Here is a 20,699-nt window from a genome sequence, read left to right as displayed (position 1 = left end):
CCTTTAATGTCTGAGACAAACGTGATGACCACTACACTACAGAAACCGCAGCTCTGGGACCTATCAGCTGTTGCCTTGGCCACAAATACAGAAGCTTGGCACTTAGGCTTGTGTCCCCACGGTAGGCCTACAGTGTTGGTGTGATAGTGGCTAGCATAGCTGCCTTCCAAACAGTTGACATGAGTTTGATTCCTGGCCAACGCACACTCTTTAACACTTCTTTGCTCTGATGAAAGGCAGAGAGCATGGCGAGGCCCTTGGGAGGAAACAGCAGGAACGGATCAGTTGCTCGTCACTGCCTTGCCGACGAGGTGACCGAGGGCTGCTCCTTCTACTTCCCGCCCGCGTTGCATGTAGTCGAATAGCATCACGTGAAGCTTTTTCAGCGTCTCGTTTTGGGATTGTTCCACAAGGCACGGACGGAGCAGAGATGGCAGCTCAACATTTGTTCGCTGCCAAGTTCAAGAAAACCAGCACCGTTTCCGCCCAGTTTCGAATCGCGGACTGCTCTCGTGTTAAGTGAACGTGGTAACCAATACAATACGGAAACCACGCATGTGTTAGCTCTTGCCTGGGCCTCAAGAAGAAGCTCAAAAGGCAAAGCATGGCTCTGCCAGGTTTCTCAGGAGCGTCTATTTGCTTGTTAGGTGAAAGGGAAAATGTTGAGTTATGTTCTCATACAAATATTATTTGTGTTAATTTTTGTAATTAATGGTTTCCTACCATGTGTGAATGTGTGATGTTTTGACTTTGCAACATGTGCAATGTCTCATCGGGGACTCTTATTTTGACCTGTGTGCAATCTATGGGAAGTGAGTTTTTTATGTGTTTGTTTTCATTTGCGTGGGCAACATTGTGCCGTGCACATGAGTACCTGCTGGTGCCTTGTACAACCCCAATTCCAAAAAAGTTGGGACAAAGTACAAATTGTAAATAAAAATGGAATGCAATAATTTACAAATCTCAAAAACTGATATTCTATTCACAATAGAACATAGACAACATATCAAATGTCGAAAGTGAGACATTTTGAAATTTCATGCCAAATATTGGCTCATTTGAAATTTCATGACAGCAACAAATCTCAAAAAAGTTGGGACAGGGGCAATAAGGGGCTGGAAAAGTTAAAGGTACAATAAAGGAACAGCTGGAGAACCAAATTGCAACTCATTAGGTCAACTGGCAATAGTTCATTAACATGATTGGGTATAAAAAGAGCATCTTGGAGTGGCAGCGACTCTCAGAAATAAAGATGGGAAGAAGATCACCAATCCCCCTAATTTTGTGCCAACAAATAGTGGAGCAATATCAGAAAGGAGTTCGACAGTGTAAAATTGCAAAGAGTTTGAACATATCATCATCTACAGTGCATAATATCATCAAAAGATTCAGAGAATCTGGAAGAATCTCTGTGCGTAAGGGTCAAGGCTGGAAAACCATACTGGGTGCCTGTGATCTTCGGGCCCTTAGATGGCACTGCATCACATACAGGCATGCTTCTGTATTGGAAATCACAAAATGGGCTCAGGAATATTTCCAGAGAACATTATCTGTGAACACAATTCACCATGCCATCCGCCGTTGCCAGCTAAAACTCTATAGTTCAAAGAAGAAGCGGTATCTAAACACGATCCAGAAGCGCAGACGTCTTCTCTGGGCCAAGGCTCATTTAAAATGGACTGTGGCAAAGTGGAAAACTGCTCTGTGGTCAGACGAATCAAAATTTGAAGTTCTTTATGGAAATCAGTGATGCCGTGTCATTCGGACTAAAGAGGAGAAGGACGACCCAAGTTGTTATCAGCGCTCAGTTCAGAAGCCTGCATCTCTGATGGTATGGGGTTGCATTAGTGCGTGTGGCATGGGCAGCTTACACATCTGGAAAGACACCATGAATGCTGAAAGGTATATCCAGGTTCTAGAGCAACATATGGTCCCATCCAGACGACGTCTCTTTCAGGGAAGACCTTGCATTTTCCAACATGACAATGCCAAACCACATACTGCATCAATTACAGCATCATGGCTGCGTAGAAGAAGGGTCTGGGTACTGAACTGGCCAGCCTGCAGTCCAGATCTTTCACCCATAGAAAACATTTGGCGCATCATAAAACGGAAGATACGACAAAAAAAACCTAAGACATTTGAGCAACTAGAATCCTACATTAGACAAGAATGGGTTAACATTCCTATCCCTAAACTTGAGCAACTTGTCTCCTCAGTCCCCAGACGTTTACAGACTGTTGTAAAGAGAAAAGGGGATGTCTCACAGTGATAAACATGGCCTTGTCCCAACTTTTCTGAGATGTGTTGTTGTCATGAAATTTAAAATCACCTAATTTTTCTCTTTAAATGATATATTTTCTCAGTTTAAACATTTGATATGTCATCTATGTTCTATTCTGAATAAAATATGGAATTTTGAAACTTCCACATCATTGCATTCTGTTTTTATTTACAATTTGTACTTTGTCCCAACTTTTTTGGAATCGGGGTTGTAGATATGTTAATAAACAGTACCTAAACGGTATCTAAAATGAACGAAACCAAGTGATTCATTATCTTTACCATTAAATAGACAAAGAAAACATTTACCACATAAACATGGACAGAGAAGAAAACTCTACAGGTTATGGGCCCAGGCGCGCCAATTCTCCAGGAGGAAAATGGGAAAGGTTAGTCTTCAACAGAGATGAAAACAAGTATGAACTGTGTGAAGTAAAATTCCTTGGACATTTAAGAATGCTGGGTTTGAAAGAAACCATACTGTCCACTGCTGATGCCATCGACCAAGATAAGAATGAGGAGTGCTACGCTGAACTGATTCAATTTCTTGACGATAAAAGTTTGTCACTCATAATGCGCGAGGCCACAGATGATGGCAGAAAAGCTCTGCAGATACTTCGGAGTCATTACGCCAGCCCGGGCAAGCCTAGAATTATAGCCCTGTACACCGAACTAACATCATTAAAGAAAGATACTAACAAGACAGTAACAGACTACATTATTCGAGCTGAGAAAGCAGTGACTTCCTTGAGAAACGCGAAAGAGGTAATAAGTGACGGACTGATTATAGCAATGATTCTAAAGGGCCTCCCAGAACCCTACAAATCCTTCGCCATTCATATAACACAGAGCAGCGAAGAAATGATATTCATACAGTTCAAAGGCAAACTGCGAAACTTTGAAGAAACAGAAAAGTTTGAATGTAAAGCCAAAGATGACATCTCAACAGTGACCTGCTGCGGATGTGGAAACCGAGGTCACGTAACGCGCAACTGCCGACAAAGGGGGATGCAGAAGTGGTGCAACTATCACAAAAGTTCAACTCACAGTGACGAGACATGCCGGAGAAGGGACAAATACGAAGATGAGGCGAAACAAACAGCAGAAAGACACGAACGTAACAACTGGTGCAGTTACCATAAAAGTTTTACACACAATGATGAACTGTGCTAACTCTAGGACCCAAATTGTTTTAGTGAAAAGTGCTAAAGACTCAAATTTTTCTTTAGCAATTTGCAATTTCTCTTAGCAAGAAATGCTAAAAGAACAATTTTCTTTTTAGGAAAGTAATTTTTTTTTAGCAAGATATGTTATACTTCTAAATGTTTCTTGCACTGACATAATATTGAAAAATGAATTGTCATTGTAGTTTGTTGGTGTTTCAATCGTGTTTGCAAGCTTGTTTCCTGCCTTTGTCTTTCCATGTTCTTGATTTATGTTCATAGCATGCTTATTTATTCTTGAATCCTCTTATTTTGATCATTTCATCAACTGTATATATGTAATGAAATTGTGTGTTTAATTTAACCCGCTTAATCTGGTTTACGGAGTCCATATTTTTCATTATAATTATATCTAACATCTGGTGTGATGTGCTTTGCATTCTTTGCTATCTATGCACCTTTTAGCCCTTAGTCACCCTCTGTAGTATGCTGACTGGCCTGCGTGTGTGTGTGTGTGTGTGTGTATATAATTGGGATCCGTGTGTGTGTGTTTAGGGGGAGGGGGGTGTCTTTATGGGTAGGATGAAGGGAGCTCAGGGAGTTAAAATCAATGGTTGTTTCTTATAAATTAATCTCATAACCCAAATATAATGATATTCACCATTAATTTCTCAAATGAAACACTTGCAGTCAAAACTTTGAACCATGTGCGTCAAAACGCTCTGAAAACAAAGTACACTTGGTCAATATATCCTGGTTCATCTGTGAGTTCTTCCAAAGTTCTGTCAGGGTTGATATTATGTAGAAAATACGTCTTTAGAATGGTTATATCGTGTTTTTATCCCTAACTGAGAAAGCTAACAGAATATTCTAATATGTTATCTCACTTTTTAGATACGTTTTTGTCATACGTAAAGTCAGATAATTTATTTGGAACAAACCTCGCTATAATCTTGTTCACTAATGAGCGAGAATTGCCGACATTATCAGCGCAACTCGGAAATTGATCATTTTATATGTAAGGTCCGATGCTATTGGAAGACGTAATTTGCAGTCAACCAATAAGAAGCTTCAAAACTCGGGGGCGTTGGTTATAAATCAAAACATCGAAGATGGACACGAAAGGCAGGGCCTGAATTTCATTTTTCAGAATGGGGGGGAATTCCCCCCCTCAGTGACTCAAATGGGGGGATTTACACAGTTTGGGGGGGATTTATACAGTTTATGGGGAACGCTACTTGTGGGCTTAAATAGCTTAGGTCTTACCTTCTGCCACTACTCAGATTGAAGATCTCTACAGTATGTAACCTTTTGTCACCATTTGAGGTATCCTTTTTAGTAGACTTTTCATTTTGATATCTCCAAATTTGGATAGCATTGTCAGACAAAGGCCGGGTGGATAAATGCAAGTATTATTCCCACCAGCCGTCTAAGATATGGACTATTCAGTTTCGGGTGGAGGGTAGAAAACCACCACAAAATGAAAGAGATCCTTTACAGCGTGACATTGCTGACTGACTGTATTATGCCATCAAACACCAATAGCCTTTTTCTAGCAGTGCGAGTAAGACTCTAGGAAGAGTTTGGAAGGTTGTGTGCCTTTTAATTAAGCTAATTTTACAACCTCCTTAGTGTTGCTTTACACAGCTGCTTCTTCCTCATCTTCATGCACTATTCTTTAAGTGTCACTGCTTTGTTTAATTATAAAAAAAGAAAAAAATCAGTCTGTTCTTAATAGCACTCAATGAATTTATTGACACAACAAGTCTAACTTAAAATCTAACTTAAACCAGTCTGCTGACTTTTCAGGATTCTCTTAACTATGTTTGTGTTATTTGTCTCTTCTTTTAGTGACCATCTCTTTAATCAGTGACCTTTGCTTTTTCCTTTTATAACATTTTTATATCATCTTTTTTATCAACTTTATCATTTTTCTATTCTCATGTCTGATCTGATCATCCCTGTCCTCTGTTTAATGTCTACAATTAAAATAAGAAAACACTATCAAATTGTTCTTAACACTGAATGAATTTACAAACTTTGTTTCAGTCCACATATAGAACGTTAACATGACAACAGTCTTTGTTGACTTTTCAGGATTCTCTTATACCATATAGCCCTGTCTCCTGTGTCATATGCCATCTTTAATTTAAAAAAAAATCAAATTGTTCTCAACACTGAACAATTCATCTTTGCTGAGTGCAGGATTCTTGTACATATGTAGTCTTTCCTACTCTTTCTCCTAGTGGTCATCCATTTTGTCAGCATCAGCGTCCTTTGCTTTTCCTTGTAAATACTTTTTTCTTATAGCCATGCTCTGATCTAATCCCCTTCGCAACGTCGACGTTAACGTTAGCGGTCTCGTCCTGTGTATTCTCAACGGTATCACTCACACTGCTATTACCACCATCGGATTCAGGAGTTTTCCTCTTAGCAGGGGAAACTTCTGCCACTGCACTTGTACGTTTTAGCCAGCGGTCCATGTTTGTTTTACCACTAAAGTCCAAGAGAGGAAGAGTGCGCGCGCTGTATCTGTGTGTGTGTGTGTGTGTGAACTGTCTGTGTCTGCTGTTTTTTTTTTTCTGAGTAGGCTACGGGGTGAGAGGGGGGTCAGTCAGTAAAAGGAGGGTTCAATTCAAGTAACCTTGAGAACAGAAGGTAGTCGCGCATTCACACTGATCCATTATTAGATTGACGTTGTCAGGCAATGCAGTAATGTGTGCGGGAATCTCTCACATTAGAATCGTTAAAGGTGTGGGAATTAAAAAAATATATATGCGCGATACCCGCAATCCCGCGCCCAAATTCAGGCCCTGAAAGGTACTGTTTATCTTGAGAAATCGCAATTGTTTGATGGATTTTGCTTAAACTTTAAATGACTTTCGCATAAAATGTGAATACAGATGATTTTCTTTTCGCAAATTGGAATAAAACTTCGCAATTTGCGGACGTGCGATCGGCTAGCGTGAGCCCAGACGAGACATACCGAAATAGTGACCAGCACAAAGATGACGCAAAACAAACTGCTGAAAGACAACAACGTGATAAAGAAGAAACATTTGTGTTTACAGTCAGTCATACAACTTTCCCTGAGAACATCAAGAAAAACGGATTAATGGTGGATTGTGGAGCAACCTCTCACATTATTACAGACATGAACATCTTCACGATGTTTGAGGAGAATTTCAACCCAAGTGCCCACTACATGGAATTGGCAGATGGAACGAGAATGAACAACATTGCACTGAGACGAGGAGACGCAGAGGTGCTGCTACAGGACGTGGGAGGGAGAATTGTCACAGTCACACTAAAGAAGGCCTTGTTCATACCAACATACCCCCAGAGCATCATCTCTGTACAAGCTGCTACCAATGATGGGGCCAAGGTGATCTTTGAAGAGGGACGGAATGAACTGATAAACAGAGATGGAAGTGTGTTCATGAGCACATGAGCGGCTGTATTACTTGTCCACGGTAAATCACCTTAGACACAATGTCAGTGCATCAGTTAATGATATGATGTCCCAGGACAAAGTTAATCTAACTTGTGATGTTAAAACATGGCATGAGATAATGGGGCACTGTAATGTTGATGATGTGTTGAAATTGCCTGAAGTGGTAGAAGGCATGAAAATCACTGGAAATACGAAACTAGACTGTAATGTATGCATTGAGGGAAAATTCATAAACACCAGAAACAGGAAGCCTGATGCAAAAGCTACTACACCTCTAGATCTTGTACACACAGATTTAGTCGGCCCCATTGAGCCAATATCTCATGAGTGATATAAATATGCAGTGTCATTCACAGATGATTATTCAGGTGCAGTGTCTGTTTACTTCCTTAAGAATAAAAGCGACACAACTCTAGCCACAGAAAAATTCCTTGCAGATGCAGCACTGTACGGTACAGTTAAATGTATTCAATCTGACAACGGTACAGAAAACACAGGCAATGCGTTCCAATCACTTCTGCGAGAAAGAGGAATAAGGCATGAAACGTCATCGCCTTACTCCCCTCATCAGAATGGTACAACCGAAAGACAGTGGCGGACCGTTTTTGAAATGGGAAGGTGCCTGCTACTAGAGAAAGGGTGACCAAAAACACTCTGGCCTTATGCGATCCAAACTGCAGCTCACATTCGAAACAGATGTTTTAGTGACAGGACACAAAATACTCCATATTTCCTGTTAACAAGAAGGAAGCCAGACCTCTCAAAAATGTGGATTTTTGGGTCTGACTGCTATGCGTACAAACACGATCATAACAAATTGGATCCTAGATGTGACAGGGGAATATTCATAGGCTATAGCAGGAACAGCCCTGCTTATTTAGTATACAATCCAGAAACCAGGAAGGTTTCAAAACAGATTAGTGAAATTTATCAGGAAGAACAATATTGAACAGCAGACTCAAACTGATGATGATGACTACGAGCTCCCAAAATACAGAGATAGGATACGTGATAGTGAGAGCAGAAATGACAAATCACAAAGTGAGAACCAGGACATAGATGCAAATTGTGAGACCACAAACACAGACAACAAAGATGAATCAAAAGATGATGACACCACAGAAACTGAAGTTGAAGAGATTGATGGAAACTTTGCAGGGACACCAACAACAATCAACCAAAAACAATACCATTCAGAAAGGGAAAAGAGACCCCCAAAATACTTACAAGATTACGTAACAGTCTCCAAAGATAAGATAACCAATGCAAATGTTGATTCTTGTTACAGGGCAGTGTTCGGGATTCCCCAAACATATAGAGATGCCATCATGTCACCTGAAGCTTCTATGTGGGAACAGGCTATGAAGGAAGAAATGGCTTCACTTAAAGAAAACGACACATTTGAATTGGTGACTTTGCCAAAGGATAGAAACACAGTGGGGGGGAGACGGGTCTATGCTTTGAAAGAAAATGCAGACACAGGAAAAATTTTCAAAGCTAGATATATTGCTAAAGGATACAAACAAACAGAAGGAATAGCCATGAGACATTTGCTCCTACAGCAAATCTCACTCAGTGCGAGCACTGATGCAAACAGCGGCACAGAATGATTTTTCTGTACATCAGATGGATGTGAAAACGGCATATTACATGCCCCCATTGAAGAAGAGATCTATTTAGATCAACCAGAGGGTTTCGAAGAGGCAACGGAAACAGGAGGGAAACTAGTGTACAAGTTGAAAAAATCCCTCTATGGCCTCAAACAACCTGGAAGAAATTGGTACAAACTTTTAAGCGATCATTTGGAACAAAACAACTTCGAGAGAAATCAGGTAGATCACTGTGTATACAGGGAACAGATTGAAAATGACACAATCATAGTAATCATCTGGGTAGACAACTTGATCATTGCAGCAAGTAGTGAGGATCAGCTAAACAGGTTCAAGGAAACAATGAAGTCTCAATTTAATATGAAAGATTTAGGACAAATATCATACTTTTTGGGCATCCAGTTTGAACAAAAAGAAGGAGAAATCAAAATAAGTCAAGAAAAATACATAATCAAAATGCTTGAGAGGTTCGGAATGTCCGACTGTAAACCTAGAGCTACACCAAATGAGTTGAAAATGGAATGTAACAGAAATGTAGAAGAAAACAACACTGAAATAGAAAATCCCAAAGATTACAGAGAAATTGTTGGAAGCTTGATCTATGCAATGACTTGTGTAACCCCTGTCTGGTGAGGATACGTGGTTATAGGTTTCAGGTTCAGTCTCAGTTCTACAATAGGACCAATTACAGAAGATCAGAGAATCGCTCATGGAGCCCAGGATGGTACATCAACATTAACCACACTCACACAAAATATAGTTCTCAGGGAAAATGTATTCTCAATGAAGAACAACATGAGAATGAAATAACACCCTTTATATATATATATATGAAAAATAAAGTGCGCACGAAAATAATAAAATAAAAAAATAATAAAAAAAAGTGTCTTATGTCTAGTCAGTCTATTATGTCTTTGTTATTTTGTTATTTGTCTTTCACTCCCCCCTTTTTTTTTGTTTCTTTGAGCTCAGTCAATATTTCGTTGGGGCCCTTTAGTTCGAATGTTCTTTCACTGTCCTACCACACCGCCGTCACCGAAGGTGCGTTTCGTTGTCCTCAGCTCTGGCTTGACATCCGATTCCATGGATCCATCTCTCTAGCAGGTGGCCAGGAAACCTCGTGGTTCAGTACTGCTAGTCTCTTCTCTCTACTGGCATCGACGATGTTCTCCCACATCCGTCGTCACCGAATCAGGTCCCAAAAAAAAAAACCTGACCTGTGAGACAGGTTATATTCAATTTGTTCAGTGAAATAAACTCTACAGGTCATGAATCCTCAGTGAAAAAAAATAAATAAAACAAATATGACCTATATAAGTTCAAATAATTTATCAAAAAGAAATAAAATATATTTCTTCTTTTCTGTTCAGGTCTATTTTATCAGTATAAAACAGAAAATTATCAAAAACAACTCAAATCTATCTTTTTTCATCAATCATTTGAATAAATGATCAAATAAGGTAAGTTTCTCCTTTTTTTTTTTCTCCACACACCATGCTCACACAACACCTGGCGCATGTACACCCACACACACATTCACACCCATGATACATACACAGTACTTGACATACACACATGGCACACACACCCACTAGCCTGGCATTTTGTCTGGGCTAACTCACAATATTACCCGCTAACTGAATTAGTAGCCCACTGTTAGCTAAAATCACATTTGACCTTCACCTTGGCAATTACCCTAACGGCTAACACACACGAGGCAGTACATTAGCAGTTAGCTGCTAAATTAGCTCCGTGGCTAACCCGCTTTTACTCGACGCCCATTCCTTCAAAATAGAAAATAAACTCAACGCCGAGCAGGAAACATGGATCGTAAACTCTGTGGACTCAGCCGGTATGAATTCCGACGATTTTGCTCGGGTTTTTTAACAACTTATGGGCAACTTTCAGCTAGAGGGGTGCTCAAACCCAGCCGGACAGCGCGTTTTCTCCTCCGTCTGTGTCTCCTCTCCAGAATGCTGAGCGCATACTGCAACGCGGTTGGCTGTGACATCGTGACGCAAGACGCTACCTGCTCTCGGGAGCATAATTAACCCTAAAAATGCCGGCTATCACATTCATACACAAATAACCCTAAATAACAGGCTTTGTCTCTCTCATATTTATTTATTTATCTTCCTTTCCTTAACAGCTTATGAAGCCTGGGCTACACTCTCCCCCCTTGACCTCATGCCCGTCCCGTGGCATGGTAAAGGTTGTGCAGTTACTACCTGGGAATCTAAAGAAGAGGAGCCTACAAAACTTTCACTCAAGGCAGTGTCAACCAATGTGGGTAAGCCACGGAGGAACGCCTGCATCATAGCTAATAAGGGACTTCCTAGCTCTGCGTACTGAAGTCGGTCAGGCTGGTCTCTCGTCCGAGTCGACCGTCTGATGGAGCTAACCTGTTCCTGTGTTTCAGATGTACATGTACCTACTGTCTCATTGTCAACAGCATCATCTGAAATGTCTGGATGTTCGTTACTCTGCCTGTCATGACAGTCGCTTTCAGTCGAATCTATTGGTTCAGCCATTGCAGCTACGTCCGTAGTTGAATGTTCAATGTCACTTGAATGACCATCAGGCTGGTCAAGTACCAGGGGGACGTCTGTAGTACAGTTGGGCCTAACAGGTCTGCTGTCAACTTCAGGTAAATCAACACGCTGAACATTTGGAGGACTCTCAACAACATGATCAGGTGGATCAAGTGGAAGCGTCAGATGGTGGGTATCTTGCTCTGTGGATACCTCAGGAGTACACTGAGCTGAGCTCTGTAAAGTTGGGACCTGATCCCGAGAAGGATCCCGGGGCCAATAGACTGGAATGATCTCGTCTTCCTCATCGTTCGAGAGGGTTGGTTCTTCTGGGGAAGGATTTTCACGAGTCGATGGCCTTCTCTTAGAGGACTGGGAAGAAGGGTATCTGTCCTCTGTTGGTAAGTATCCACACGGAAGCAGTAAGTCCCGATGTAATGTTCTTAAAGGACCCTCCCTGTTCTCGGGTTTAACAGTGTACACCGGGAGTGTTCCAGCCCTACTTACCACAACATGGACGGTCGCTTCCCATTTGTCAGATATTTTGTGCTTTCCCCGTAGGCGGACATTTCTAATGAGCACTCGGTCTCCAACATCCAAATCTGAAGCTGTGACACGCCTGTCATACCTTATCTTGTTCCGGCTTGCTGTTTTTGCAGCATTTGTTGTCGCCATCTTATAACTTTCCTGAAGACGAGACTTGAGAGTCTGTACATACTGAGAGTGTGATGGGTGCTTACCACCCTGCACCGGCAAACCAAAGGCGAGGTCGACCGGTAAGCGGGGCTGGCGGCCAAACATGAGTTCATATGGTGTGAACCCCGTCACCTCATTTTTTGTGCAATTGTACGCGTGGACTAAGGGTTTTACGAACTCACGCCACCGGGACTTCTCTTGGTTCTTCAGTGTACCGAGCATGTTCAATAAGGTGCGATTGAATCGCTCAACAGGGTTACCACGGGGGTGGTACGGGGTTGTCCTTACCTTGTGTATGCTGGCAACTTGACAAAGTTCTTTGATCGTGCGAGACTCAAAGTCGGGTCCCTGATCACTGTGGAGTCTTTCTGGGAACCCGTAGTGTACAATGAAATTGTCCCACAGACACTTCGCCACAGTTCTGGCCTTCTGGTTGGGCGTGGGAATGGCGACCGCGAACTTCGTGAAGTGATCTGTGATGACAAGGATGTCCTTCGTTCCACTGCTGTCGGGTTCCAAAGAGAGAAAATCCATGCAAAGTAACTCAAGAGGCCTCGTAGTGTTGATATTGACTAACGGTGCTGCTTTCTCAGGCAATGCCTTTCGGCGCACACATCTGCCATACGTTTTCACCTTCTTTTCAACATCTAAAGCCATTTTAGGCCAAAAGAACCTCGTTCTTACAAGATCTAAGGTGTGATCCGCCCCCATGTGTCCCATGTGATCATGTAAGCTTGTCAAGACCATGTCACGAAGCTCAGCTGGTAAGACCAGCTGGTAAGACGTCTCAATGCCAACCTGTCTCCTCCGGTACAGCACATTTCCAAGGAGCTCAAAACGCGGTATCTCTCTCAACAAGAGCGGAAGCTCCGGGAGCTCCTTCCGTAGCGTGGGGGGTGGCTTCTCCCCACACTCAAGTTGGTAAATGACATGTTTTAAACACTGATCTATCCTTTGTTTACTTGCCAACTCGGCCTCAGTCAAGTGAGGGATGGCAGGCAACCCTCCAAACTGATTCTCCTTGCTGTAGATTTCAGGTACAGCTCTCGTGGAGGTGGTAAGAGTCTCAACTAAAGCAGCGCCATCATGGATGTCAAAGTTGTCGCTGTAGACAAACTGCCTCTCACAAATAGCTGTAACAACAGCTTGATCAACTGCGTTGATGTTGTCCGGGTCAGAGAGATGATCTCTGGTGAACTGACAAATCCGCTCCCTCTCTTTCTGCGACTTGTAATCGTCTGTCGGTTCGCCATGGGGTCTGCGAGAGAGTCCGTCGGCATCTGAGTTTTGTTTGCCCGGTCTGTACACAAGCTTGAATGAAAAGGTAGACAATGTTGCCAACCATCTGTAACTTGTTGCATCAAGTTTTGCAGTGGTTAAAATATATGTCAATGGGTTACTGTCAGTAACCACGGTGAAATGATTGCCATAAAGATAGTCACAGAATTTTTCAGCGACTGACCACTTAAGTGCCAAGAATTCCAGCTTATGAGCTGGGTATCTGCTCTTGCTCCATGATAGCCCTCTGCTCGCATATGCTATGACGCGAAGCTGACCTTCCTGTTCTTGATAAAGAACGGCACCAAGGCCGCTGGTGCTGGCATCAGTGTGAAGCATGTACGGCTTCTGAGGATCTGCAAAGCCCAAGACAGGAGCAGTAGTGAGTGCTTCAATGACCTGCTCAAACGCCTGCTGACAAGCAGGTGTCCACCGACCTGCAAAGGGTTCCTTTGGGTTGTGGTAAGCCGGATCGGTTGTTTGCTTCAAGTTGGATTTCTTGCGCAGGGGCGGGTAACCAGATGTTAGGCCGTGCAGAGGCTTCACGATGTTAGAGTACCCTTTCACAAACCTCCTGTAGTACCCAGCAAATCCCAAGAATGACCTCAATTCTCGCAGGTTCTGGGGGACTGGCCAAGTTTTGAGAGAAGTGATTTTCTCTGGGTCAGTCTCAACCCCGTTCCTGGAGACGACATGTCCAAGATACTTGACAGACGTCTGGAAAAAAAAACACTTCCCAGGTGACAGCTTCAGGCCAAACTCCTTAAGGCGCCCAAGAACCTTCATGAGGCAGGCTTCATGCTCCTCCAAGGTGTTTGAGAAGATGATCAGATCGTCCAAGAAGACCAAGACTTCCCTCAGGTGCATGTCACCCATGCATTTTTCCATTAACCTTTGAAAGGTACCTGGTGCATTGGTCACGCCCTGCGGCATCCGGTTAAATTCCCAAAACCCAAGGGGGCATACGAATGCTGTCTTGGGTTTGTCCATCTCTTCAACTTCAATCTGGTAATAACCAGACTTCAAGTCCAGCACGGAAAACCACTGGGAACCTGAAAGCGCAGAGAAGGTGTCTTCAAGCTTAGGAAGCGCGTACGCATCCTTGATCGTCTGCAGGTTGAGCTTGCGGTAGTCAATGCAGAGTCTGACGGTCCCATCCTTTTTTCTGACCACCACGATTGGGGATGAAAAGGGTGACTCTGATTCTCGAATTACTCCAGCATCCAGAAGTTCTTGGATATGCTTACAAACAGCGTCAACGTCAGCTGGATGAATAGGCCGAGGCCGCTGCTTAAAAGGCGTCTCATCTGAGAGCTTAATGAGGTGTGCCACTTTATCTGTTCGCCCGAAATCCAAGTCATGTTGCGCAAACACTTCCGGTATGCTATGGAGCTGCTGGACGATCCGCTCCTTCCACTCAGGTGGGATTGGGGATTCCCCAAAGTTGAAATGCAAATTCGACTTCTGAGGTGACTCGGCATCAGTTGGTGCATTTACACTGTGCTGTTGGGACAAGATACTCTGGTAAGTACTGATGTCTGCAAGTTTACACCCAGCAGGGACAACAACATCATGTTCTGACACATTACTCACAATGACTGGCAACTTAAAGGATCGCTGCTTGGGAAGGTCAACCAAGCAAGTTTGCACTATTAACCCGCCAGGCAAGGAAGATGAAGATGAGTGCTCAATGACAACAGTCTTCTCATTCTGGAAGTTGCTAGCTACAGCGATACCCTCTAGGACAATGGTCCCTCCAGCCAGAATGACCTCTGGGTTTTTGCCTTGTAGTTTCACCATGCCATGGCTATCGGTAGCCTGTCTGTGTCGGAGCTCAAGGACCTTGATCACAGCTTGATAGCCATAATGGGTTGACTGACAGCTGGTTGACTCTCCGTCAGAGTACATGTCATACAGGACATCCATGGTATTGGTACCTATCAGGACAAGAGACTGGGAGTTGGCCCGGACATTGGGCACAACCAAAGCAAGGGTAGGTACCTCGTTCGATATGCCAAGGAAAGCCTGTGGAAAAACAACTGTCATTTCAATGTAACCAAGGTAGGGTACGGACTGTCCATTTGCTCCCTCTACCTCAAGGAGATCGTGCAAGGGTTTAATCTCTTGCTCAGCCAAGTGCTGTTTATAAAACGAATGGGGAACGGTGGTGACCTGTGAACCCGTGTCAAGTAAACAGTTAACTTTCAACTTACCATTGATGGTTACTTCAGCTATACTTCTGGTACCTACCAATCCAGAAGGAAGCTTAAAAGAGTGGCCCCTTTTGGAGTGTCCTGATGTGGTGCATATCTGAACCTTGTGCTTCTTTGAGGAGCGTGGCTGCTTCTCTTCAGCCCCTGTCTGCTCCACAACAGGGACTGAGCCTAGTTTAAAGGTAAGTTAGGGTTGTTCTGTTGTTCCCACACACGCTGTCTCTCTTCTAACAGTCTCCTCTTTTCAGTCACTAAAGTCGGGTTCGAGTCATTGGTACAAAATGGCAATATGTGTCCGTCCTCCCCACAGTTGAAGCAATACCAAGGTCTGGGTTTGTTTGTGTAGTTCTTTCTTGGTTGCTTTGTCATGTCTGGTCTGGAACTGCGTGATACTAACACCTTACCTTGTATGTTCCCTGTAGCACCCCTGTCACCGAACCCTTTGGACTTCTGAGTCATTAAGGTGGTTAGCTGACTCTGGAGGCTAGCTACCTGCTTTCTGAGATCATCAATACTACTAAGATTGGTCTCTGGGCTCCCTGTTGGCTCTGAAATACAGCTACTCTGTGACTGAAGCTGCACCCTGTGCTTTGTGGGACCTACATGCTTCCTCATGCGACTAGCCTTGGTCGCCTGTTTGTCCTCCTCAGTACATAGCATTAGAAGGAGCTCTGAGAATGAAGGCGGAGAATCTTTCTTCTGCTCCAGTTGTAAACTAGAGAGCAGAGCAGAGTCCCAGCACCCTCTACAAAACTGTTTAAGGAGGCGTTTACCTACTTCCTCCAGTGCAACCCCCCCTCTCTTAACAGCCTGGTTAAGCGCGAGCTGCAACCGCTGCAGGTAAGACGACGGCTTCTCACCAGGGTCCTGGAGAGTATTCATAAATCGAACAAACAGCTCTTCGCCATCCTCGACTACTCTGAAAGCAGAATCTAGCAGTTGCAAGTAAGCGGAAGGCAGTGAATTGGAGCATAGACCTTTAACCACATCTGCTGCAGGTGAAAGCAAACTCTCCAGGATCCTGCGTGAGACTTGAAGAGGAGACATGCTGGGATCGTTCGAGAGAAGTTCAATGTGCGAATGCCAAGTGTCATAATCTACTTCGCTATTAGGCCTAGGAGTTTTCCCGGAAAAAGAGCGAAGTCGGACAGGGGACGATGAGAAAAGGCTTGTGTCTTCCCTCCTCACAATGTGTTCAACCACGACTTTCTGAATCTCGGGTGGATTAACATCACTCACTGAAAGGGATGGGACTCGTCTTTCATCGGTAACTGGTGCCGATGTAGCGATGGTTACATCGTTGCCATTCTGAGGGAGACCTGGAAAACTGGTGGGTCATGGAGATCCCACAGGGGTCTCACTAAGTGCTAAAAGCGACGGTTCATCTGCAGGTTGCATGCTCTCAATATCACTACTGATCTGCATCATCATTTCTTTTAAGACTGCCTCGTAGTCTTTGCCGCTTAGCTTTGCCAGCTCTTTTAGCTCTGTCAGGTAAGTTTTGGTGACACTGGCACCTAGCCTGGAAGTGTAAACACTACTTAAGGCCTGAACATCATACACAACATTGGGATCACTCTTTAACATGTATCTGTATGGTAAGAGTGGCTCCAAACTTTCTACAGCTGAGCCACTCGAGAACTCGACGACCAGGTGAAAATCTGTGAAAATCAGAAGATGCATCATCAATCAAAACAGTGCGCTGGATGGCACCATACTTCTTAAGGAAGTCAATCACTTCTTCATATTGGGCTAATCCGGTTATCCCATCAACAATGACTGCATTGGGTATTTTAACACTATGCTTCTGGATAACATCCATGTTGAAACAGAGCAATATTGATGTCACCTACTGGGCTCCTGGCTGGCTCGCCACTTTACTTACTGTAACCCCTGTCTGGTGAGGATACGTGGTTATAGGTTTCAGGTTCAGTCTCAGTTCTACAATAGGACCAATTACAGAAGATCAGAGAATCGCTCGTGGAGCCCAGGATGGTACATCAACATTAACCACACTCACACAAAATATAGTTCTCAGGGAAAATGTATTCTCAATGAAGAACAACATGAGAATGAAATAACACCCTTTATATATATATATATATATGAAAAATAAAGTGCGCACGAAAATAATAAAATAAAAAAATAATAAAAAAAAGTGTCTTATGTCTAGTCAGTCTATTATGTCTTTGTTATTTTGTTATTTGTCTTTCACTCCCCCCTTTTTTTTTGTTTCTTTGAGCTCAGTCAATATTTCGTTGGGGCCCTTTAGTTCGAATGTTCTTTCACTGTCCTACCACACCGCCATCACCGAAGGTGCGTTTCGTTGTCCTCAGCTCTGGCTTGACATCCGATTCCATGGATCCATCTCTCTAGCAGGTGGCCAGGAAACCTCGTGGTTCAGTACTGCTAGTCTCTTCTCTCTACTGGCATCGACAATGTTCTCCCACATCCGTCGTCACCGAATCAGGTCCCAAAAAAAAAAAACCTGACCTGTGAGACAGGTTATATTCAATTTGTTCAGTGAAATAAACTCTACAGGTCATGAATCCTCAGTGAAAAAAAATAAATAAAACATAAATATGACCTATATAAGTTCAAATAATTTATCAAAAAGAAATAAAATATATTTCTTCTTTTCTGTTTAGGTCTATTTTATCAGTATAAAACAGAAAATTATCAAAAACAACTCAAATCTATCTTTTTTCATCAATCATTTGAATAAATGATCAAATAAGGTAAGTTTCTCCTTTTTTTTTTTCTCCACACACCATGCTCACACAACACCTGGCGCATGTACACCCACACACACATTCACGCCCATGATACATACACAGTACTTGACATACACACATGGCACACACACCCACTAGCCTGGCATTTTGTCTGGGCTAACTCACAATATTACCCGCTAACTGAATTAGTAGCCCACTGTTAGCTAAAATCACATTTGACCTTCACCTTGGCAATTACCCTAACGGCTAACACACACGAGGCAGTACATTAGCAGTTAGCTGCTAAATTAGCTCCGTGGCTAACCCGCTTTTACTCGACGCCCATTCCTTCAAAATAGAAAATAAACTCACCGCCGAGCAGGAAACATGGATCGTAAACTCTGTGGACTCAGCCGGTATGAATTCTGACGATTTTGCTCGGGTTTTTTAACAACTTATGGGCAACTTTCAGCTAGAGGGGTGCTCAAACCCAGCCGGACAGCGCGTTTTCTCCTCCGTCTGTGTCTCCTCTCCAGAATGCTGAGCGCATACTGCAACGCGGTTGGCTGTGACATCGTGACGCAAGACGCTACCTGCTCTCGGGAGCATAATTAACCCTAAAAATACCGGCTATCACATTCATACACAAATAACCCTAAATAACAGGCTTTGTCTCTCTCATATTTATTTATTTATCTTCCTTTCCTTAACAACTTATGAAGCCTGGGCTACACTTGCATCAGACCTGACATCAGTTGGATTGTCAGTAAACTGTCACAATCCTTAGCAAAACCTAAAGTACAAGACTTGGTGGCAGCCAAACATGTTTTAAGATACTTGAAGGGTACTTCTCACTATGAACTATGTTTCAAGAAAACAGATGAACACTTGAGTCTGTCAGCATTCAGTGATTCGGATTGGGCATCCTCTGTAGAGGACAGATGTAGTACCACAGGTTACTGTTTCAGTCTGACAAAACAAGGCCATGCAATATCTTGGAAGTCTAAGAAACAACCCACAGTGGCACTGTCAACTTGTGAAGCTGGGTATATTGGCTTAGCAAACACAACTCAGGAAAGCATCTACCTAATGCAGTTATTAAATGATTTGGACTCAAATGTTTACAATTGTACAACAATTTATGGTGACAATCAGGGAGCCATAGCACTGAGTAAAAATCCAGTACATAGGTCAAGGTGTAAGCACATTGATGTGAAATACCATTTCATTAGTGATGTACTTAGGGCAGGAAGAATAACTATTAAATACTGTCCAACAGAAAACATGGTTGCAGACATACTCACTAAATCTGTACCAAAAGTTAGAATCCTGCAGTTTAAAAATTTCCTGTTTGGAAATTAGATATACTTGATAATGGTTGTGTATGGTTTGTGAAGATGAGAACAAGTGGGGGTGTTGAGTTATGTTCTCATACAAATATTATTTGTGTTAATTTTTGTTATTAATGGTTTCCTACCATGTGTGAATGTGTGATGTTTTGACTCTGTAACATGTGCAGTGTCTCACCGGGGATATGTTAATAAACGGTACCTAAACGGTATCTAAAATGAACGAAACCGAGTGATTCATCATCTTTACCATTAGATAGACAAAGAAAACATTTACCACATAAACATGGACAGAGAAGAAAACTTTACAAAATGTAATTACAAATTTCTGAATGCATATGTCAAGGGTATGTTAAAGAGAAGTTGTGGCTCACTGATTAAGGCTCTGGGTTACTGATCAGAAGGTTAGAGATTCAAACTTCAGCTCTGCTAATCTTAACCCTGTCTGCTCCAGAGGGGCTGATCCAGTACCCTGACTTCTTAACATACTGGGATATACAAAGGAAAGAATCTGACTGTACACAGTGAAAACTAAAAGTGCCTCGAATATCCAATTGGGTGCTCAAGGAACTTAAATGAAACTATTATGATGATATATATGTTTTTTGTAAAGGCTTTACCCCGTTTAAAACAAACAAAACAAAACAAAAAACAAACAACAAAGAAAAAAACTCTCATATATACTAACCCTGATTAACCTGTATACCCTGTATGCCCCCACATTTTGTATGCTGCTGAATTTGTCCTTTTTTCAGTAGCTTTGTATAAACAATAACCGCTAAATGTAATGCAATGTTATGTAAGGTGATCGCCTAGGCATTCTCATTGTGAAAAGTAAGTCACGTACATGGACTGGCATTTAATGTCGTATTTGTTCCTTTCTATTTGTTTTTTGTCTGTTCATATTCTTTTTGGGGGAGTAAAGTCAGTTTAAAAATGCCGTTAAATGCATAGGCCTATAGGCCAAGTTTAATGACCTTGAGGTTATCAGAGGTCATATGTCGTTTTACAAATGAAAAATGAATTCAGCACCCAAACATTTAACAAACAAGGCCATTTGCTAACTTCATTAATCATTTTAGTACATTTCATTCCTTAGAAAGCTGAGAAACTGGGTTCAGCTGAGACGTTTACAGGCCCAAAGTTCAATGACCTCTAGAGGTCAACAGAGGTCAGATAGAGCTCGGCATATTGCAGATTTGAATTCGGCACACCCAAATTGACAAAATAAGACTGTTTGCCGACTTTGTCTCAAAAATGCCGTTGGGTGTCACAATTCTGGATTTTGGTACCAGTCTATAAGCACTGGCCCCGAACCAGCCCTGGAACTGCTTTGGTGGAAAAGGGGCAAGTGTGAACCACTCCATCCCCCTGCTGTACAAGTTAATAAATTTTTAAAGCCTCCCCG

The sequence above is a fragment of the Neoarius graeffei genome, chromosome 1 (genome assembly GCF_027579695.1).
Source record: "Neoarius graeffei isolate fNeoGra1 chromosome 1, fNeoGra1.pri, whole genome shotgun sequence".
NCBI classification, from domain to species: Eukaryota; Metazoa; Chordata; class Actinopteri; order Siluriformes; family Ariidae; genus Neoarius; species Neoarius graeffei.
This window is presented reverse-complemented; position numbering follows the sequence as displayed.